The following is a 17,899-nucleotide window of genomic DNA, read 5'->3' on the forward strand; positions in this document are numbered from 1 at the left end:
AGTATGCTTTCAAACTAACCACACACAGCTGCTGCTTCGTTGATTATTATCTGACATTGAACTTAACATTGAACTTGAATTTCGTTTTTTTTTTTTAATGAAAAGCTCTTGAAGTCTGTCATGAGGCAATTATATATTTGATAGGCAAGTGTGGACCTTGAAATAAATATTTGATTTGCTATATTTAATTTGAATATTTTTTGCGCAACAAGTTGTCATTAGATTAAATTTATAATAATAAATCAATTAATGGCCTGCAACCAAAACGTCAACAAAAACTTGACCATATAGACACCAATGTTGGTGTGTTTAATTTGTTCAAGTCAAAAGAAACGAACGAAATATATGCTACAAATGTCAAAAAAGAATCGACATTTGCCGCCATTTAAAAAAAAATTATAGCATATTCCAATAGGGTGATGATTTTATGTTGGGTCACATCTTCATCGAAAAGTTATGAAACTTTGGATAGGGTTATATTTTTAATGACAACAAGAGATCAGTCTTTTTTAAAGAGTTGAGTATTTTTGACAGAAGAATTAACATTTGTCACCATTTAAAAAAAATAAAGCTTATTCCAGTAGGGTGATGATTTTATGTCGGGTGACATCTTCATCGAAAAGTTATGAAACTTTGGATAGGGTTATAGTTTTAATGACAACTATAGATCAGTGTTTTTTTAAAGAATTAAGTATTTTTGAAATAAGAATTGACATTTGCCACCTTTTAAAAAAATAATAGCATATTTCAGAGTTAAGTTAAGACAAAAGTTATAAAACAACTGGAGATCTGTATTGAGTATTTTGACACTTGTCTTTTTCTTTATTGAATTATAATCGAACAGACCCAAATTCAAACTCTAAACTCAAAACATTTTTAAAACTAATATTTGTCTTCTTCTGGCTGCTAAAGGACGTTTTCAATCCAAAAAATTTTATTGATTTGACATCAATGCCTTATTAAAGCCTTCAAATTTTAAGATATCAAGGTGACATCTTTTGCCAAAAAATATAAAACTGTGGATTGGGGTATATTTTTGGTAGAAAACCGGAAATTAGTATTGAGTATTTTGACAGCTGTCTTTTTCTTCATTTATAATCGAACAGACCCAAATTCAAACTCGAAACTCCAAACATTTTTAAAAACTAATAATTGTCTTCTTCTGGCTGCTAAAGGACGTTTTCAATGCAAAGAAGCTTATTGATTTGACATTAATTACTTATTGAAGCCTTCAAATTTCAAGATGTCAAGGTGACATCTTTGCCAAAAATTATAAAACAAAAAATATAACAAAAAGCTGTCATTTTCTTTATTGACTTAAAATCGAACAGACTCAAATTAACCTTGAATTCTCAAGCATTTTCTGTTTGAGGTTTCCCATAGCACAAAGCCAATCTAAAACAAATTCCATTTCGCTTCGAAATCGACAACCCAGTCATGGGTCACCACGATTTTCAATTACATATTATTGAATTTCAGGAAATACATTTTTAGCAAATCAATCAACTTTTAAGCTGAAAATGTCCCTAACGCACGCATATGAAACATAAATAGGAAAACAAAATACCATCATTCCACCTTTAGTAAGTTGTATAAGAATCCCCAACAAGAGTTATGTAATAATCTCTGTTTCTCTCTCTCTGCATATAGCCCCTAGCGCGACATCAACGCATCAGCCTTTGGTCCACGGATGTGACTAAGTCAATACGGAATGCACTGAACTTATGTGAGCTTCTTCTATACTTAACTTCCATTTACAATAATCGTACACAAAAAAAATAAAAAGAAGACCCTCAAATGTAGTAACACAAGTCTTCTAAGTTTACTTTAGTGATTTGTTTAGCCACTATGTGGTCTATGGTCTTCAAAGGAAGATATTAGGCTCATTAGAGTTTTGTATATCCACAGATCCACAGAAGTGCCAAAGCAGGTTCACTCATATGTCCAACACAAGATCAACAAACTACCATGAAGCATCCAGCATTCACATACTCGTAAGTCGTAAGTATACAACTGATGCCCGATGCTATTGCCTGCCTTTTGAACAGATGATGATGATGAAGGTATCACAAGAATAATCGTGTGAATGAATCATTCCAGTGTCTCGAGAGATGATTGTGTTGCTGTTGCTATTGCTGCTGTTTCTGCTCTAACCAGGAGAATTATCATCATGCCGAGGAATAAGCCAACACAGCACAGTGCCAGTTATAGGAACATACCAACATATATTTCTGATGTACAAAAAGGAAATCGCGAATGCAACACATTCCGTAAAAGTTCAATGCGCTACCTGTGGTCAGCGCAGGCTTTAGCGTCCAGTGTTCAGCGTTCATCGTCATCATCACATCCAATACTTTTACCTCCTCGTAATATACATACATATTCTATATTCTCAAGACATCAGAGTACCAACATACATTTTATATAGAGAAAAGAAAAAAAAGTTGTCTTTTCTGTCTCCATCATCAAAGCTGGACTTTAGTCAGGCTACTCATGTCTTGACCAGATTACCGTCAGGGAGCGTTTTGTGTGTTTCTTTAGAATTTTTGTTTGCCAAATTAGTTATTCGATGGTAATTCATGATGGTTGAATTTTTTTCGGCTCTTTTGACATATTTTTTCCTGTGAACTGCTGGATACTCGCTTGTTCTGGAACGCTTCATCATCCACAAAAATATATGCAAACATCTTTCGAACTGTCATCTTAAGAATGAAATATACAAATTATAACACGCACAGAGTTAACGAATGAAGATGGCTTAATTCTTCGTTCACAATTTGGCGTGGTGCTATTGTCGTCTTTCGTGTCACTGAACAGAAAGACCGACGAATATACAGTTCTCGAAAGAAGTTTAAGATATTAATCCATTTTAATACATAGGGTGGCGACAAAAGTAGTAACTCAGCGCAATTCACTTCACCCAATGAGACACTTAGTTCTTCTTTTTCAAAGACGGGCTCTTTTGAGGCGACTCATTTTGATAAGTCATCGCTGTTCTCACTCCCACACATTTTGTAAGCAATTTAAAAATGGCTGCCTCACTTTCTCACCACTTTTTAACCATCAAGTGACAGCTTGATAAAATGGCAAAATGTCAAAATAGTTCAGTGAAGTTTTAAATGTCAAATGCAGAGAGCATCCATTTTTGACATTTTTTGAGTAAAGTGCATAAAAACAGTTGTAATGTAATTCTTATGGGTAATGACAACTTCTGTGCTTATCTTTCTAATAATTCATATTTTTACTGTAGACCGCATAAATGATGAAATGTCAGAGAATTAAAAACAATATCTTCTGGCGTCAAAAGCAAGGCCAAATAATGTTATAGCCTCGGACAATAAGGTCGAGTACGTGCGATCCTAAAGTAATCTTCTAGTTAAGTTAAATTGCACTTTTCAAGGTTACACTGGAGAAAACAAAATAACTCTACGGATGCGTGCATTATTATAATATACTCTTGTGATGCCTTTGGGTGTCGAAGCTATTCATGTTCTGTTCATAATATCCTTGTGGTTTTTCTCAACGCTACTCACATCAGCTCAGCTCAGCGTGGTCGTCACCGCCGCCGTTGCGTTACCATACACGCCATGGACTGGCCATGCGTTACATCGTTCTTGTTATGGTTGATCGTGCGCCGGCCGCACTGCCGCGCCATCATTATGGCGTGTGTTGTTTAAATTCTTCGCCGATCTGTCACTTCGTTGTTACACCAAGCTCTAAATCTTAATTGATAAATAACAACAAATTGGCTATTTATAGAATTTAAATCGCTTGTATTCAGATAAAACATGATCTGTTTTAATTTGTTGAAGGACTTTTTGGTGCCATCCCAGAGAATCATCATCTTATCCAGTTTAATATACATACAAGGGACCATATAGATTTTAAATTTATGACACCACCGCCAGGGGAACTTGTGTTGATGGTAAAAAAAAGAAGCTGCGGTTAATAAAGATAGAGTTAAAATGTTAAATGTATATTCGTAGACATATAAATATTTCCAACATTGCGCCACCGCGCCGCTCCGCCCGTTGCCATTCTTTATAAATCGTTTTAATTGCAATCAGGAGAGTTGTGGTGTGGAGCCACGTACGTTTTGAAGTTCAAGGTTGTTCATTTTTAGGGTTGACTACATCAAGTAGTTCTATTTAGTTTTAAGATCTTTTTTGGAAGTAAGAAAAATGGTTTTCAATTGAGATTTAAAAACTGTAAACACACCCTTAACAAATGATGAAACTGTCAATCGTTATAACGGTATTTCTTTGCCCAATTGCATGGACTAGACAAAAAAGCTCCTATTTTTCTAGCTGTCATTTTTTTATAGCAATGAACAGGTTCAGACGACATAAGGGACTTGAAAGTTAAACAAGTTTCTAGTATCTGATTGAATAGCTGCCAAAAAATTACCTTGCACTAAGGCAACTTTAATTTAGAGTTGACTAAAAAGTTATTCAAGAAAAATCTCCCTAACTATTAAGTCAAGTCTACTTTTATCAAAATGACAGTTGAAAATGCCAGTGTTTAACAATAACGTAATGTAATCGTAAACTGACAGTTTTAAAAAAGTCTTACTTTTTCTAGTTTCTAGTATCTAGCTGTCAAAAAAATACGGAGAGTTGACTAAAAAGTTATTCAAGAAAAATCTCCCTTACTATTAAGTCAAATCTACTTTTATCAAAATGACAGTTGACCATGCCAATGTATAAAAATAATTTAATGTAATCGTAAACTGACCATTCTAAAAAGGCCTTACTTTTTCTAGTTTCTAGTATCTGATTGAATAGCTGTCAAAAAATTACCTTCCAACTAAGGCAACTTTGGCGGAGAGTTGACTAAAAAGTTATTCAAGAAAAATCTCCCTAACTATTAAGTCAAGTCTACTTTTATCAAAATGACAGTTGAAAATGAAAATGTTTAATAATAACGTAATGTAATCGTAAACCGACAGTTCTAAAAAAGCTTTATTTTTTGTAGTTTCTAGTATCTGATTAGATAGCTGTCAAAAAATTACCTTCCAATTAGGGCAACTTTGGCGGAGAGTTGACTAAAAAGTTAGTTAAGAAAAATCTCCCTAACTATTAAGTCAAGTCTACTTTTATCAAAATGTCAGTTGAAAATGCCAATGTTTAACAATAACGTAATGTAATTGTAAACTGGCCGTTCTAAAAAAGCCTTACTTTTTCTAGTTTCTAGTATCTGATTGGATAGCTGTCAAAAAATTACCTTCCAATTAAGACAACTTGGCGGAGAGTTGGCTAAAAAGTTATTCAAGAAAAATCTCTCTAACTATTAAGTCAAGTCTACTTTTATCAAAACGTCAGTTAAAAATGCCAATGTTTAACAATAACGTAATGTAATCGTAAACTGACAGTTCTAAAAAAAGCCTTACTTTAATTTGTCTGCAATCATTTATTTTGTTTTTGGCAAACACTCTTAAATATTTCTCACGTCTTTTGCTAACTTAATAAATAATAAGTAATAATAAATCAATATAACGGATTTCTGTTTAAGAATATCTTTTACAAAACATAAATAAAACGAAGAAAAAAATAAAATAACTGTATTACACCTTCTTTACCAAAACCATATATAAAACGCTTTAAAAGGGCCCCGCACATCACAAGAATGAAAATAAAAACAACCAACCTAATCAATCACAAATGCAAGAAACATAAATTTCCAAATAATAACTTGTTTTCAGGATAATTTCTCAAGAACCTTAAAAAAGAACGAACCAAAAAAAAACAAACAGAACTTTTACTGAAATGGAACTTCGAATTCCAGTAAAAACCAGTGACACTGACGTTTGAATGTTTTTTTTTGTTTTTTAAATTAGTATGAAAAAGAAGAAAAAAGACAGAAGACACTCACTAACAAGGTGAAGCCATTTTTTTTTTAATGCGGGGGAGAAGAAAAAGGGACATAACCAAAATTGACAGCCAAGTTACCGATAATACACGGATGGTCTCTGTGTCAACATGGTGTTGACATTCAACGGTAGATATCCGTAGAATGACCATATCGAAAATCAAAAGAGAAAATAACTTTTCACATATTCGATTCGTTGATCATTTTGAATTGTATTTTTATTTGCCAGAAAAAAGTAACGCATCTCAAATTAATGAAACAATCAAATATTATCTTGTTTTGTGTAAAAAAAAAACCGTATTCAATATGAAACAACATTACAATGGCGATGGCAATGGCAATGGCGGTGGCACACCTTCCTTTGGTTTATTTATGTGATTCATTTGACTTGAAATGTTTATTTTTTATTTTTTTTTTTGAATAAGTTTACACGGTTTTGTGTTTATTAAGTTATTCTTTTTTTGTGAAAAAAGAAAACAAAAAATAAAAATTAAATTTTGACATCGTTTCCTGGAATGTAACGCTCAGTTGGATCAAAAAGTAACAAAAAAAAAAAACAAAAATTTTGTTAGTGATTAAAATGTATTCTCCTTTTAGCTAATGGACTTTTTAATGTAAAAACTGATCATAAAATCATTGCAAATTGAATTTTTTATTATACAGGAAGACAGAAGACTTATCCACTCTATTGCTTTTTTATAATATCGTTTTGGTTGTTTTTTCAGCCTAAGTCAATGTTTTTTTTTTTTAAATTTATTGATTTGAAACTGAATTTTAGTGAAATTAACCTTATGTAACATTTTAGCAATCATAGTTTATTTATTATTTTTATAGCAAAGATTTCAAAAAAAGCTAAGATTGAATGTCACTAAATGATATAACTGGTTATTACTGTCATAAACTCAAGAAACTTCAAACTACACATTCATCATTTTTTAATATCTCAAAATAGCAAAATGATGTGACTATGTGCTCTTTAAATGAAAAGATAAATGATGTTTCCTTTTTTTTGTTTTTGTGCTCATTTAGTTAACATTGTAATAAGTTATGATCGACAAATTTAACATTATTTGTATATGAGATCTTTGAGGTTATTTCAATGTTAAAACGATTCAATTAGAATTGAAAATAAAAGCCAATATACATTTTATTATGATTGACAGCAATTATTGTCATTATTATTATTGTCATCTACTTTCTCTCTCTCTCTCTGTATTTAGATGGTAATGATTATGATACGATGTGAACTTTAAATAGATGCTTAATTTATCGAAAGTGTCAAAATCATGAGTTTCTTTTTTGATTGACAACAGAACAATTATTATAATTATGATAGATTGATTACTATCGATCAGAAATTAGAGAGAGATTGACAGAAATGATCGTTGGGTTTTGAAAATATTTACTATTTCATTATACTTACATAAATAATTAAAGATGTTATGGACACGACATGAATCTGTAAGAGAATAAGAAAAATACAATAGACAAATTTTGAAAATGTATGGAAACATAAAGTATGAGGAAGGAATATGAAATATAAGTGATCTATTTACATGACAAAGAAAAAATTGGAATTCATCTAGGAATGCTAATAGGTATACCCCAATCCTAACTTCGGTGGTATGCATTCTTAAGCCGTACTAGGTGAATGTGAAATGTCTTATCACACTCTGTATTGGGGGAAGCAAACGAGAGAGGGGTGTCCACTAAGGCACCTCTTCCCTTAACAGACCACGTGCAGCCGAACAATTAGCGGAAGCCCTAAACTGCTGCAAGGCAGATATTACCGCCATCCAAGAAGTGCGATGGACCGAGCAAACGCAAACTAAAAGACTGCGATGTTAACTACGGCGACTGCTATCGAGAACAAAGACAGCGTCTATTTGGGTGTGGATTTGTTATTGGAACTAGACTTAGGCAAAAAGTCTTGAGTTTCAACAGTGTGAGCGAGCGCATCACGACAATCCTCATCAAGGCAAAATTCGGCAACATAAGCCTAAGAAAGATGAAGACACCAAAGACATATTTTTCGAGCTCTTGGACAAGACATATGAGCAGTGCCCTGGCTATGACATTAAAATTGTCTTAGGAGATTTTAATGCCAAGCTAGGAAGAGAAGACATCTTTGGTGGCACAATCGGGAGATACAACCTGCACGACACCACCTCCGACAACGGATTCAGGCTGATCGATTTCGCTGCGAGGCAAAACGTTCTGGTAGCTAGTACGCAGTTCACACATCTCAATATTTACAAGGGGACATGGAAATCTCCTGATCAATCAACCGTCAACCAGATTGACCACATTGCGATCGACGCACGACACTTCTCCAGTATCCAGGATATCCGAACATTCCGAGAGGCCAACATTGACTCGGACCACTACCTCGTTGTAGCCAAGGTACGGCTACGGATGTCTCGGTCCAAGCCAAAACAAGGAAGTACTGTGAGAAGATTCGACGTTAGACGGATACAACCGCAAGAGACTGCCATGTCCTTTTCCGATCGAGTCTCTAATAACCTCCTAAGGAGTCCTATGCTTCCTGCATTAAGCATTGAAAACCAGTGGCAACATTGCCTTGCAGCCATCAGAAATGCCGCCTCTGAAGTGCTAGGTTGCCACCACAGCGAAACCACTGGTTTGACGACGAATGCCGGCAAGCGCACGCAGTGAAACAAGAGGCATACAAAACGGCGCTGCACAAAAGGACTAGAGCTGCTCGCGAGCTCTACGAGCAGAAGAGGAGAGAGGAACACCGGCTTCTTAGGCGGAAAAAAAGAGAGCATGAGAAGCGCGCGATTGAGGAGATAGAGGGATGTCACAACAGGAATGAGGTTCGTAAATTTTACCAAAAGGTAAAAAAAACCTCCCAAGGGTACCAGCCACGAACCGAAGCCTGTAAAGACGATCAGGGGAACATCGAAGTAGAACCGCAGTCGATGCTGAGAATATGGAAAGATGACTTCTCCAAATTATATAACGGCGATGACGAACCGAATTCCGCTGTAAGGGAGATAGAACCACTCAACCTCGGCGACACAGATCAACAATTCCACCTACCCGACCTTGACGAAGTGAAGATAGCTTTATCTAAAATTAAGTCAAACAAAGCTGCTGGAGCTGACGGCATCGCTGCCGAACTATTCAAAACAGAAGGCGATAACTTGGTAGGGAGCATGCACCAACTCATCTGCAAAATATGGTCGGAAGATTGTATGCCCGATACATCAGAAAGGATTGCGCCAACTACAGAGGCATCAGTCTCCTTAACATCGCATATAAGATCTTTTCTGCCGTATTATGTGAACGTCTGAAGCCGTTCGTCAACAACCTGATTGGTCCATATCAGTGTGGCTTCAGACCAGGAAATTCCACTATCGACCAAATATTCACACTACGGCAGATCTTGGAAAAAACCCAGGAGCTTCAAATCGATACCCACCATCTCTTTATCGATTTTAAAGCCGCGTATGACAGCGTCAATAGGGAAGAGCTCTACAGAGCAATGTCTAGTTTTGGCATCCCTGTCAAAATTATCCGTTCATGTAGAATGACGATGGAGAATGCACGCTGCTCTATCAAGGTCGGAAAAGATCTCAAAGATGCTTTTGATGTCAAAAAAGGTTTTAGACAATTTCTGGAAAGAATTGTACAAAACTCAACCGTCAACACTAGAGCCACAATCTTCAAAAGGTCCGTCCAATTACTCGGATACGCAGATGATATTGACATAATTGGAAGATCAAAGCTTGATGTCAGTGAAGCTTTTTGAGCATTGCGACGGAAGCGAAGAAGATGGGTTCAGTGGTCAAAGAGGGCAAGTCCAAGTAAATGCTGTCATCGAAAAAGGACATTGAACAACGACCTCTTGAACAAAACGTCACCATGGACAGCTATAACTTTGAGGTAGTTAAGGACCTTCTCTACCTAGGCACCGCTATAAACACTGACAACGACACCAGCGGTGAAATCAAACGAAGAATAACTCTTGCAAATCGCTGCTTCTTTGGACTTAGAAGACAAAATCGCCATCTATAAGACACTCATAATCCCGGTTCTTATTTATGGCGCTGAGGCCTGGACCCTGTCAAAGAAAGATGAGAGCGTCTTAGGATGCTTCGAGAGAAAAATTCTTCGGGTGATTTTTGGTCCCGTACGCATAGATGGAGAATGAAGGAGAAGTTATAACGACGAACTGTACGGGCTGTACAGCGACACTGACCTGGTTTATCAGGATTAAAGTCCAACGGCTTATATGGCTAGGTCATATAGAGCGAATGGATATCAATGCTTCAGCCCGGAAGGTCTACGAATCCAATCTCGAGGGACGGCGCAGTAGAGGAAGACCGCGACTCAGGTGGCGCACTCAGGTGGGAGAGGACCTCAACCAACTTGTCGTGCGAAACTGGAGACAGCTAGCTAGGGACCGAGCTGGCTGGAGACACATGTTGGTTGAGGCCCAGGTCCACCCGGACTGTAGCGCCACCTTAAGTAAGTAAGTAAGTAAGTAATTTCCCATTGTTGGACTAGTAAATTTTAAGTTTATATGCGTTACTATTAATAATTGTTCCATATACCGAACATTAGACCTCTAATAAGTTTTATGTAGGGCTTTTTCGTCGAAGATTTGATAGAGTTTTAAGTTTTAAATAGAACACACGTTGAACTAAATAATTTTTCGGTTTTAACATTCTCTCTGTAGCTTATAGCACCATCTTGCGAAATGTCGCTGTAGCGATTTTCTTTAATTCTTACGTTAAGCAAGAAAAAGGTTTACACAGCAACTTTAACAACCATTTTACATATTTTTGAGCCAGTGGTTTTTTTTTAACACAATAACATCGAATAGACATTAACGACACTGTGCAAATGCTACCACCATTTATGGCGAAGTTCTCAGGCTTTTCAACACTCAAATCAAAATGTAAAAAACCATAATTTTGTTTCGTTTTATTGTTTTGTTTTTGACAATGGAAGAACATCTTATAGAATTAGTCTTTAAAAACATTAAGGCCAAACATAAAATGGAAGGAAATTGCATTTGCACGTACAAATTTGTCAACTATTTGGTGTTTTCGTTTTTTTGCTGTCAAAAGAGCTGTTAAAGCTTTAATCTATTTCACATGACTTATGGGCTGAGTTCAATCTCAGACAGATAGAGTATCCGGATACCTTTTTATTTGTGTTTAAAGTGTAAAATAACAGATGATCAAAAACAATTGAGATGTCAAAAAAGGAATCCAAGAATTTCTGGGCTATGTAGGTATCTGACAGAAAAGCTGATTCAACACATGCTTGAATTTCAAGAAACTTGAACATTGATTTAAGCTTTTTGTATTTGTTGGTAAGCAAAAAGGTACAAAATGTTAGTTGAAGCTGTAATTGAGGATATTCTCTACTTTATAGACGATGAAAAAGCTATTTGCCTCCGAATTTTATAAAGTAATTATGATCTATTTTTTAAACTTTAAAATTTAATTATTTTGTTCTCGTTTTGTAGATGACAAATCCGACGAATCATTTGAATTATCCATTAAATGTTTTATCTTACAACAATTTTGATTTCGAAGCTTAAATGTTTCTCTGTTTTTTTTTGTGAACAGATGAAAGTTGTTTTTATTTTTTGACAGCTATCTCAATACAACTATCCAACTTGACAACTCAACAAGAGATCTAAAAATCCAACTATCCATGATACCCTAAACCCTATCCAACATGAAATTGAACGCAGCCATGGAGTCTAAGATTTTGTTACTGTTTCTCCTACAAATACATATACTGACATTGACAGTTATTGGCTTAAGGGTGTGTTTAGAGGGAAAATAAAAAATTGTCAAATCCTAAAGGTATACTTCTTTTCTTCATTCACACTTTAACTAAGTGAGAATACAAAAAAAATTTGCAATAATATTAACATAGTTCCAGTTCGAAAAGTGGTTAATACTTAGAAAGTTGAATTTTGACTTTCAAATAGAAGGAAGCCTGGGTTTTCAAACTTTAGCCTTAAAAATTAAAATTCTAATTATCATCATTTCAAAAGCTAGGCTATACTATCATTTTATTTGGGGACCAATTTCAATGAATTTTATATTTGAAACTTCGTATATTGTTAAAAACCCACTTACACTTAAAAAAGAAAGCATATTTTTTCATTTTAATAAATCTTGAAAAAATTGAACTTTGAAATGAAGCAGTGTAAAAATAAAAAAATAAAGCTACTAATTACAACAGGTTTGTAAGTATATTAACACATAGTCTAGCTCAATGATTATAACCTATCTAACTTTTAAAAATTAATTAAAATCAATATTGCTGAAAACAAGCTTTTGAGTGAACATCCGATTTTAAATAAACCAAACCATACAGCAGCGTTTTGATACGATTTAAATAAAATTATAACCTTCGATAATAAATCCAAGCACAAAAACAATGTACAAACGAGTATAAGAGTATACCCAACGAACGACGCCAGCCGCCATATTTAACAACACGCAATTGCATTGGAATATGTAGATATATTAATTAACCTCAATTTTAATAATTAATTATTATTATTGTTGTTGTAATTTTTGTTGTTATTGCTGTTATTAAAAAACACTCTGATGTCTGATGCAATCCGCAATCTGTAGCAAAACAGAAAACGTGTAGTTATGTTAGGGTCCCAAGAAATTCTTTTTATGTTTTTATTCGAAATTGATGTTGTGTTCCTCCATTTAATGTAAAATTACTTCTGTCAAGTTGACATTGTTACGAAAAATACAAACAAAAATAAATGCAATCTGAGAAAAGAATTGTTATTGTGCTGAAGCTGATATGTTCTTGACAGCTCGTCCCAACTTCATCGCATCGCACATCTAAAGTGAACTAGGTCAGTGAATATCATTTATCCGCCTTGTGATTCGCTATCGGCAATTTAAGCAAACAGTACTTGTTGGTCGTTGCTATCTCGATTTAAAGGTGAAGTGAGAACACGGAGACTGTGAAGGCGGTGGCGCTGCTATCGCAATACTCGTTTATTATGGGGGAGGAGATGCTCACACCAACGGGCAACAAATAAATGCTTACGCATGATCTCCAAAATCTGATGCATCTAGAACCTATTTTCCTCTTCCCGTTAAAGTTGATCCACAGTCACCCCAATGAAAACGAAAACGGATTTCACAGATCACAAAAAAGTAAAGAAGAAGAGACTCAAAATCCATTATGCAGTTTTCATGTTCATGCCACTCCACTCCGCACCGCTACGATCGGGGTCCGTAAACTTTTTCACTTACGCGAATGCCTCGCCTTGATCTCAAATTATAAATACGCACCACTTTTATACGTATGTACGAACGTACATTACGTATATACGTCGAAGTGATAAATGGATCTTTGAATATCTATGCGCGGCTGTTGAAGCATTATATTTATATGGAATCAGAGAGTGAGAAGATGTACCAGTGCTGCAGGTTGCGCTGCTTTGCTTTAGTTTATAGTTTATTATGTTATGTGACCAAGTTTCTGACAGGCCAACTGACAGATTGAGAAAAGTCAGACGGTGCATCGTTTAGTTTGTTGGTTATGTCTTCTTATTGCATTGAAGGCGACAAACATGTAGAAATAATAATAATTATTTCATGTGTTTACGCAATTTGCGATGCAATAAACTGACTAGCACACTGACCGGATCAATGGCATTTGGCAGACCACTTCGTTGTGGATTCTTCCCATATTATGGATGTGGGTTGTTTGTGTGTATTATTTTATTGGATAGTTTTTTTTTCATACACATATTACCCCTGTTTTTTTGGAAAATCTATCAATAGTATAGTACACTAATAACAAAAAAAATATCTATAGTATGAATACTACCGATAAAAGTTAAAGTAGAATCTTACTACAGATAGGTTTTTGACATTTATACGAGTCTCGAATGGATCTTATGTGATTTCGTTCGCAAATGTTGGTACGATTGATATTGCATTTGTATCTCGATGGCTGTGTTCGTTGAGTAGTTGTGCATTTGGAATCATGTGTTTTTCATTGGCGAAAAAAATCAATCTGTTACTGTTGATATTATTTAGTTTTGTTAATGAAAATCGACTAAATGGGTTTATTTTGCAAGAATAGATAATTAAGTTTTACTTTGTTTTCACTAAAGGTTTATCTCAGTTTAGATTAAATTCATCTTTTTTGGTGTTTCCACCACACAAGAAGATTTAAAAGGGATTAAGTTTGACAGCACATTCTAAAATGCAAATAGTGTTTCGATGTTACTTATAAAGTGGAAGTGAGATAGTTTTATTCGTTTTAAACAATGAAGAACTGATTAGTTCAGCACCGTGTAAGAATATGCTAACTACTCCATGTGCAATTTGATTAAAACTAAAGAGCCTTGCACATGAGAGCGAACAACGAATGAACGAAAGGACGAACAAACGTGATTTTATACATTTTAAAAAGTCAATTTCAAACCAAAACACATTTTAATTATAAGAAAGCAATTCAAACTTACGTTAGGATAATAAAATTTGCATTTTGTTCTCTATAATAAGAGAATTCTGTTAAAACAATTTAGTAGTAATGAATTGCAGTGTGTTTGCTACGAACTGTCAAACTCTATTCGCGTTCCACATACCATCCACACTGCAACGAATAAATTGTTCGCGCTCAACTTAACCTCAAAATAATACCACTCTTGTTTTGTTTGTTGAAAAGGGTAATTATAAATTGGCAATTCGTCACTGTCTGCGAATAGATATAAAGTTCATGTGAAAGGAAAGTCAAAATATGCGAACATCCACAATTCGCAGTTCACAGTTCGTAGCTCATGTGCAAGAGGCTTAAATCCTCCACACAGGTTTTTCTTCACAAATTTTGAATCGACTTCGATCCCCGACCGCAATCGAGTAAACCAAGTTCATTTCAACTCGATTCAGTTATATAAAGAATTGAGGCGAGCTTCAAGCTCGCTTCAACACCACATGTTAATGTAGTAGTCTACGGACAAACCCCTCCTTGAAGGAATTCTTAAATGAACTTCTTTTTTTATAGAATCTCAATTTACAGATGTTGTCTTACCATTTCTTCTTGAAAATTGTCCATTTTATTAGTTTTTGTTATTTTTTTTTGCTGAAGTTAATTTAAACATTTGATTTTCACAAAACTTTCTTCTATTTGTGTTTTTTTGTACATATGTATATCATTGATTAAAATAAAACGCAGAATTTTCAAGATTGTCGATAATTTCTTTAGGGTCATTTCCATTGGAATATTCAATTTATTATTGATAACTCGTGAGAGTAAAAATGTGCTTTAAGTGAACCTCTAATAAAATGTTAATGAGTAATAACTTATATAGAAAAAGATTTTGACATTGCATCCTCAATAACTTGACAGAATTTCACGCTAAATTTAACAGTAGCTGCTAAATGAACATGCCTAGTATTAGGTCTGTTCCTTAACTTTAAATTTCTGCGACCTGTATACTTCTTTTTGTAAGTTCCTCTCAAGTCTATATGAAAAAACAAAATTGACAGAACATCGCTCATACAAATCACAGTAAAGAATGAGATGCAAACGTCAAAATTTGAGGTCTGCACACATTTTGTCTGTCGTATTTCTCTTAATGACATTGAAATATTTGTTTTTTATTTTATTCGTATTTAAATAAATACATACCGGGAATAAAAAAACAACCAGATTCAAACAAACAAATTAAATTAAATTTATTAAATCAGTGGAAAACTTGACAGTTCATGTCTGGAATCTGGATTGGCATCAGAGATGATTAAAACAAACAAAATTTAAAATAAAAATAGAATGGTAAAACTATTACAGTGAAACTACTTACTCACACACAAATAGTTGATTGGAGAAAAAAACTTGAAAATCAATGTCAACTGTCAGATTTATGAAATGTCAAACCCGAGAAATGGTTTGTTTTATCGATGCACTCGTACTGTTTGTTTACTAGAACACGTTTACATTGTTTTTATAGGAAAACAACACAAACATTTTAAATGCACATTATTATGTCAAAGTTAAACGTCAAATTTATTTATTTTTATAGGAAACGTAAGTATTCTAGGTTATTACAAAATAAATGTTCAGATTATGTCAAACAAAGAAAATTTTATAATTGCATTTATAAAGAATACTTAGAAACGTTTGCAGCTTTTATAGGTACATATTTCTACACAAACTATTTCGATCAAAAACAACAAACGCGAACATTAAAGACGCGACGACTCATTCCGTCTGCATAGAACAAGTTATATAAAAATAATAATACGCAATCATTCTCAAATTAAAAAAATGCGTGCATTCCAAAAATACATTTCACACGATCCCCGGTAGAACTGCATTTTGGATTCGTTCTTATTTTTATTTTAAATTTGTACTTATTTTCTTAGTCATCTTCGTTTTTGCTAGATTCATGCGCACTCCCGAGACTTTCCCACACTTTCGCTTTAGCCGCAGCAGCAGTGATGACGACGACTACGTTGGTTGGCGGTGGTGGCGGTGACGGTGACGGCTACGACGTCCACCGCAACTTCATCGAGAACGTCCGACACAGTCGTGATCGTGGCCATGTTATGAGTCTATGTCTGCTTCCTTATATCTTTCGCTCGATTGAAGCTTGAGCCTGCAGCGTCTGTGGATTCTAATAAAAGGTCCAACAGCTTCCTTCCCGCAAAAAAAACAGATCCACTTCACATTCAAAAAGGCTAAGTTTCAAAGCAAAAGAGATCTAAAGCTAAACCGTGAGGAAGATGCAAGCAAGCAACCACGACGACGGACGCGACGGAGACGCGACGACGCACGACGAGGAATAAAATAAAATACAACAAAAAAAGGAAACAGATCGTTCTGCTGCTTACAAATGCGGCGCAAGGCGCAAGCGACATCAATGCAGTCTGGTGTGGTGCGCTTCTTCCCATAAGGAAGAATATTTTTTACGACGGTAATCCTCCCATTTCGTATGTTTTTATGATTCTTATGCAATGTTGGAACTTGGAAGCTGGAGAGGAGAGCTAGAATAGTGCTTGCTTCGCTCACTCTGACGCTGGACCGATCTTAAAGACTTGGGGATTTTTCTTTTGTTTTGGTTTCTGCTTTAGTTTTCTGTTTTCGTTCTTTTTGTTTTTGTTATTGTTAAATGCATAAACATGATAAATGCCATGCATAGGAAACTGCAACTGATGAAAATGAAGACGACGACGCGACGACGAAGATGATGATGATGATGGTGTATTACTCTTGAAAACTGCGAACGCGCGATAACAAACGCAAAGAAGACGAAATAGAAGCTGGTGTTGTTGTTGGTGGTTGGTTACGCACCGCACCAGGAGCAGCACCGGTTCCGTGATTTTGAAAAACAAAACAAAAAGTTATAACGTCTTTGGTATGCCAAATATAAAAACAAAAAGTGACGCTAATCAGCTTCAAGGCAGCATTATGATCGGAATGCTGGGTCTGTTTCTCTTGCATCGCCAATTAAGTTCAATGAAAAATTATAATATATATACTACGCTTATTTTTCTATACAACGTGTCATTATTATGGTCTTCCCGAGCAAAGTTTGAACTTGAAACAAAAAATTAGTCAAGCAGTAAAGGAAGGAGGGAGAGGGGTAGAATATAAATTACTCTACTAAATATGGAGAGGAAAGTGGAAATGATGTAAAAAAACTCAAGCGGTTTTCAGTCGAATCTTCTTCTATTTTATTTTGGAAACAACTATGGACCTACACAAAGGTAGAAACGTCAAAACTTTGACCAGTTTAAGTACGTATGATTCTAAAATCATGAAAAATTTAAATGGATTTAACGTTTGTTTTTTATATTTGACGCTTTACTTCTGAGTAACCTAAGCCTTATTTCTGCGGCCATACTTTGTTAGATTTCTAGGCTTTTCACACCAAGTCCAAAATACGGTTTTCGCGAAATTATCGGTTTTCGCCGATAACCTATATCGAAAAGTTTTCCCATAAATTTTTAGTAAACCACAAGTTTTATATAAAACCTCTCGAAAATTAGTAACA

At 34.9% G+C, this 17,899-nt stretch overlaps 1 protein-coding gene across 2 annotated transcripts in view; it reads right to left on the bottom strand.

Annotated features, from left to right (window-relative positions):
• The window catches only part of LOC129945587 (solute carrier organic anion transporter family member 74D), an 85,546-nt gene that overhangs the window by 17,659 nt on the left and 49,988 nt on the right, over positions 1–17,899 (bottom strand). Inside the window, exon 4 of one of the 2 annotated variants that reach the window (XM_056055413.1) lies at positions 7,292–7,327. The exons of the other annotated variant lie outside the window; for it this stretch is intronic. The gene's annotated coding sequence lies outside the window, so the exon portion shown is untranslated. The remainder of the gene's footprint in view (positions 1–7,291; positions 7,328–17,899) is intronic. 2 annotated transcript variants of the gene reach the window in all.

This window comes from Eupeodes corollae, chromosome 2, assembly GCF_945859685.1.
Source record: "Eupeodes corollae chromosome 2, idEupCoro1.1, whole genome shotgun sequence".
In the NCBI taxonomy this organism is placed as follows: domain Eukaryota; kingdom Metazoa; phylum Arthropoda; class Insecta; order Diptera; family Syrphidae; genus Eupeodes; species Eupeodes corollae.